This window comes from Ictidomys tridecemlineatus, unplaced genomic scaffold (genome assembly GCF_052094955.1).
Source record: "Ictidomys tridecemlineatus isolate mIctTri1 unplaced genomic scaffold, mIctTri1.hap1 Scaffold_1877, whole genome shotgun sequence".
NCBI classification, from domain to species: Eukaryota; Metazoa; Chordata; class Mammalia; order Rodentia; family Sciuridae; genus Ictidomys; species Ictidomys tridecemlineatus.
Window position 1 is genome coordinate 61,316 of NW_027521615.1, and position 5,537 is coordinate 66,852.

Below are 5,537 nucleotides of genomic sequence, written 5' to 3' on the forward strand. Positions count from 1 at the left end.
GAGCAGCTTCTGTGTAGGAGGTGAACAGCATAGCTCTGGGAGAAGACCCTGGCTTACTCAGCTGCAGCAGTACCAGTGGGGAGGGGAAAGAAGGCACTAAATGTGTGGAGGAGGCGAGGTCACAGAGGATGAAGACTCAAGCACACAGGGTACTTCTGTGCCCCACAGGCCATGCCTGCGGTGAACCTGAGTGCTGAGTTGGGCAGCTGGGAAAGCAGGATCCTGGCTTCCTCCAGGGCTGAGCCTGGTGCATAGTCCTAGGAATGCTCCTACCAGGAGTCAGCAGGCAGGAAGGCTCCAGCTACCTCACTGGGTTTGACACAAGTGGTATTCAAGTTTATATCTTAAGACCTTACATTTGTCTATGACCTGCTGAGATGGTTACCAGAGAGAACTGGGCAGGAACATTGAGTTTAGGTCTTAAATTCAATAAAAGCTACGCTGTTGGAGAAATATAATTCTTTCTAAACAAACACTAACAAAGATGATTTTTTAAATTTTTCTCTTCTATTTTTTTCAGGTTAGATTTTAGTTTTTATTATGTTTACATCTCAAAGAATTAAAGAAGTGTGTGTTCATGGAGAAATGGAACCAAACTTCAAAGGATTTTATTTTGTTGGGGCTGTTACCCCCAAACCAAACTGGCCTACTTCTCTTGCTCCTTATCATATTTGCATTTGTTCTTGCCTTGGTGGGGAACTCCTGAATAACTGTCCTCATCTTCTTGGACCCCGGCTCCACACCCCCATGTACTTTCTTCTCAGTCAGCTCTCCCTCATGGACCTGAAGTACATCTCCACCACTGTCCCTAAGATGATATATAACTTTCTATCTGGCCACAATAGCATCTCCTTCCTGGGCTGTGGTGTTCAAATGTTCTTCTTTATAAACATTGCATGTTCTGAAGGCTTAATCTTGACCTCCATGGCCTATGACCGCTTTGTGGCCATCTGCCACCCCCTCCACTATCCTGTCCGTATGAGTAAAATCATGTGTTTGAAGATGATCATAGGAACCTGGATACTGGGATCCATTCACTCTCTGGCATATACCACCTACACCCTTCATCTTCCTTATTGCAGGTCTAGGGCCATCAATCATTTCTTATGTGAGATCCCATCCATGCTGCCACTGGCCTGTGTGGACACCTGGGTCTATGAGTACATGGTGTTTGTGAGTACAAGCCTATTTCTCCTTGTTCCTTTCCTTGGCATCCATCAATGCCTCCTATGGATGAGTCCTTTTTGCTGTCTTCTACATGCCCTCAAAAGAGGGAAGAAAAAAGGCCTTCACCACGTGCTCCAAACATTTAACTGTGGTGACATTTTACTACACACCTTTTTTCTACACTTATCTCTGGCCCAGGAATGTCTGCTCACCCACAGAAGATAAGAACCTGGCTGTCTTCTACACCATCCTCACCCCCATGCTCAATCCCATCATCTAGAGCCTGAGGAACAAGGAGGTCCTGGGGACCACAAGGAGAGTGTGAGGGATGCTCTCCTCCAGGAAAAAATGATCATGGCTGTCCACGCTTCTCTGGATTGCCTCTTTTGACACAGACTGTAACTCTCTCAAGCACTGCTGACCTATAGATGTATAATATGATCCACACATATAAGTAGATTTCTACTGAGATATTCATCAGTAAAATTAATTAGATGATATATTGATTATGATGTATAAATATAATAATTATTACATGTGTTAGAGAGAAAATGTTATTGTTAATGCTATTACTAACAAATGAATTTTATATTGTACTATATAGTATACATTTATTTTTTTCATATACTAATATTAATAAAATATTTTTTCTCATGTTGACAATTATAATTTTTATATATTTGACATGAATTATTACTGTGCTTGAATACCTTATTTTCATTCTAAATTTGCACAGCCTTGTGGGAGTTTTAGAACCCATACCAACTTGCACTTAACGTATTTCAAATGTCCCAAGGTCATATTTGTCAGTGTCTATGGACAGCGTGGGAGGCAAGCATGAAGAAGAGAGGTCAGTTGTAATTAATGCATACTGCATGATGAGTGGGAATATCACGTGAACCCGTTAATCTGCACCACCGGTGCCTGTTAGTGGAACAAAGATGAGAGCTGAAAGAAAGTTCCAGTCATAGAAAATCCATCCTGCCCCGGGTGGCTCAGACTCAGCCCAAATTCCTCAGACAACATGAATTAGAACTCGGCTTTTTGAGGGCATGGCTCAGTAGTGGAGTGTGTGCCCAGCATGTGCAAGGTCCTGGGTTCAATCCCCAGCATGGGAAGTAAGGGTTGGATCTCCATAGTTGCTCACAGGGAGGTCCCCCATGCCCTCTCAGGGCTAAAGGAGCCAGAGTCAGTTTCAGGTGGTTCCCAGGGAGTAGGGCTCTTCTCTGCCCCATCTTCTTAATGAAGGAAGGATGATACAGGTGCTTTGCTATACATGCCGTGCTCCACAGGGTTTCTTGCATCATTTGTGATTGGCGCATGCTCTGTGAGTACCTTAGACACCCCTGTGTATCGGCCGCTGCCAGCATCTGTGCCTACCAGGCATGGCTTCACTTCACTTCATGTTGTTGATCAGAAACCTTGAATAATGAGTAGTGAATCCATCAATTTTTATCTCATAGTTTCTATTTTTTTTTTTTTTTTTGTCTGTTAAAATACATTTCCTTGAGTGGATTTCTGAACTGAGGCAAGGTTTGCACATAGTGAAATGGCGCGTTCGCCGTAACACTTGCTGACTTTTACGAGTGCTCGCACCCACAGTTACAATGTCTGTGATTTCTGTCAACCCAGGGAGTTCCTGGTATTCCCCCGGTCAGTCACCTCCAAATGTTGCTGTGGTTTCTATTGCTGGGTGTGACTCCTTATGAGTGGATGCACTCGATGTCACCTCTTCTGTGCCTGCTTTCTTTCTCCCATATCGTCAGAAAGACTTGGCCACACCACAGGCACCAACAGCTTACTCTATTTTTTTTTTAATTGAATGTACCAGAGTCTGTTTATGTGCAAGTGTATATGAGCATGTGTGTGCATCCTCCACCGACGGCATTTGGGTTGCTTCAGTTTGGACTGTCATGAAGGGTCTCCATAAACACTCACGCCCAGTGCTCCTCGGGGTGTAGGCTTCTGCTTCTCTTGGGAACCTCTAGGTTATTCTTTCGGGATTTATGATAAAGTCCTGCCCCTCATGTTTGTTTTCTGGTGCGGGGAGGGATCCCAGGGTCTTGCACATAGTAGGCCCTGAGCACTCTACTACTGAGCTGCATCCCCAGCTCTGTTCACAACTGGGTCACAGAGTCATTATTCTGAGTTTTCTTCCACTGAGTCTGTGCTTTTGCCTTCCCTTTTAGACATTGAATCTCCATTACCATATGGCATAAAGTGGGGTTTTAGCTTTCTTTTCTCCAAAATGTAAAACAGATTTTGCAAGTTAGAAGATCCATTTTTTTTCCCATTGAATGTAATTCTTTTTTGTAGACTATGCGCCAAGTGCCTGTACTTGGATCTGTTTCCTTAGGTAGTGTTCTCCATGTCTGTGCAATTTCTTTTTGCTGCAGCCTTTCATGAGCAACACACTGTCTTCATAGTGTAACTGTTGCATGCTAAGTGCCTGCGCCAGTGTCACTGTTAGTCATAGTCACTGTGGGAAATAGGAACCATTTGGAGGGTTCTCCAGTGGGGAGAGCTCTATACAGAACCGTGGGGTGGCTGGGATGAGGGTTTGAGAACTGACTCGGGAAGCTCGGACACCAGGAGGCTTTGTGAGTAGTTTCACATTCAAGCCTCCCCAGTGCCCTCTGCCAGGCTGCAGAGTGGACACTAGAACTTGACACAAAGATGGTTCTGTTTGTCAGAGGAGAAGCCAAAGCCTCCTGGTCCTTTGGACAGCACCTGTTTTGCCACCAGAGACCTGGCAGCGGCTGTGAGAGTCCCTCGCAGCTTGGCGGTCCTTATGCCAGGAGGGCAGGGTAGTATTGATGATGCCCAACGGTGTCCAGTTCACGTGTGCCTTCTCGATGCTCCTCAGCACTGTCGGTTAAAACTGGACCCGTGAGCCCTATCAAAAGTACCAATTTGAATTGTGATGGGGCAACACTAAATATTCAGCTGAATTTGGTGGCTAAATGTGACACCTATGCAGACAGTCTCCTCCAGCCAAGTACTTGCGCCGACCCTCTTGTGTGCTCTCCAAGTTTCAGGTTTCATTCCTTTCTTGAGTTGTTTTTAGGTTGAGTTCTAGATGCCATACATGATGGCAATGAGTCTGAGGTCACCGTTTCTGGCCACCCTTGTTGGGGTGCTGCTGGATTCTGTGAGATGACTGCCCACCAGCCTCACTGAGTACCTCGTCTCCACTGCTGATGGTCAGTGCCTGGGCTCCTGCCTGGGGATGCACCCTCTGTGCAGATAAGGACCTATCCCGGCTCTACTGCCCACAGCACTCGGGCCTTTTCTTTTTTAATGTCATTTCGCTTCAGTATTTGTAAGCATGCTTGTCCTGTCTCGACCTTAGTAACTCTCCCGAAGGTGTTTCCACGGAGTTTGCTGTGTATTTGTGGCCCATGGCCTTTATCAAAACAAGAGCATTTCATGTTAGAACAAGCATGATGAGAACATTTGTGGCTAATGGGGGCTAAATCTTATCAAATGGATTTTTTAAACTATGATATAACTTCACAATTTTTCTGTTAAATTAGTTTTTTTTATGTTAATTGGTTTTTTGTTGGTGATGGTGACCTATCCTTGAATTTCTGGTGCAGAGCCCACTTGGTTGTGATATATATTATTTTTGCATCTTTAGATTTGGTGGACTCTTGCTTTAGCAAGGATTACTGCATCCATTTTCATGAGCAAATTGAGCTGTGATTATTTTTCTTCTCCTTGCCTCCTTTTGGAATGAGATCATACTAATCTCATGAAAGGGTCTGACAGCAGTTGACGTTTTCTACTGTCTGAAGTGCAACAGAGGCTGCATTTGTCTCGTGGGCTGGATTCTTGAGAGCCCCTAAGTGCACTTATGCGCCACCTCCTACACTTGGTTTTTCTGGTTTCTGTTACAAGCCGTGTTTATTATGATAATCTTTCGTGGTTGTCCTCAGGCTGCAGCACTTGCTCTTAATTTTCTGCTTATTTATTTCCTTAGGTCCTTTCCCTTTCCCGTGGCTGGTCTTGCCAGGGCTATGTAGCACCTTCTCGACAGCCTTCCTGTCTAATAGCTGGCTCTCCACCATGTTTATTTCTACCCACAACTTGCTCCCCATCCTTTTCCAGCTTGTTGAGATGAACTCTCACTTCCTCCTGGTTGGCCCCCAGGTCTTCCTTCCAAGTCATTTAGAAACCCGCCCTCACATTTTGCCTTGGCTTTGGTTCCTGGCACTGTGAGCTCCAGGAAGTCCCTCGAGGTCCTTACCGTAGGGGTGTGCAGCACGTTGCTCATACCCAGACACGCACCTTGAGTTACAGTTTTACTCTTGGTCTTTACTTTCACTTCAAAATAGTTGGAGAAGCAGGCGCCAGTGGCTGATGTGGGA

At 45.1% G+C, this 5,537-nt stretch overlaps 1 pseudogene; it reads left to right on the forward strand.

Moving 5' to 3' along the window:
• The first annotated feature begins 577 nt into the window (after window positions 1-577).
• On the forward strand, window positions 578-1,492 carry LOC144372916 (olfactory receptor 2L13-like; annotated as a pseudogene).
• The last annotated feature ends 4,045 nt before the right edge of the window (window positions 1,493-5,537 follow it).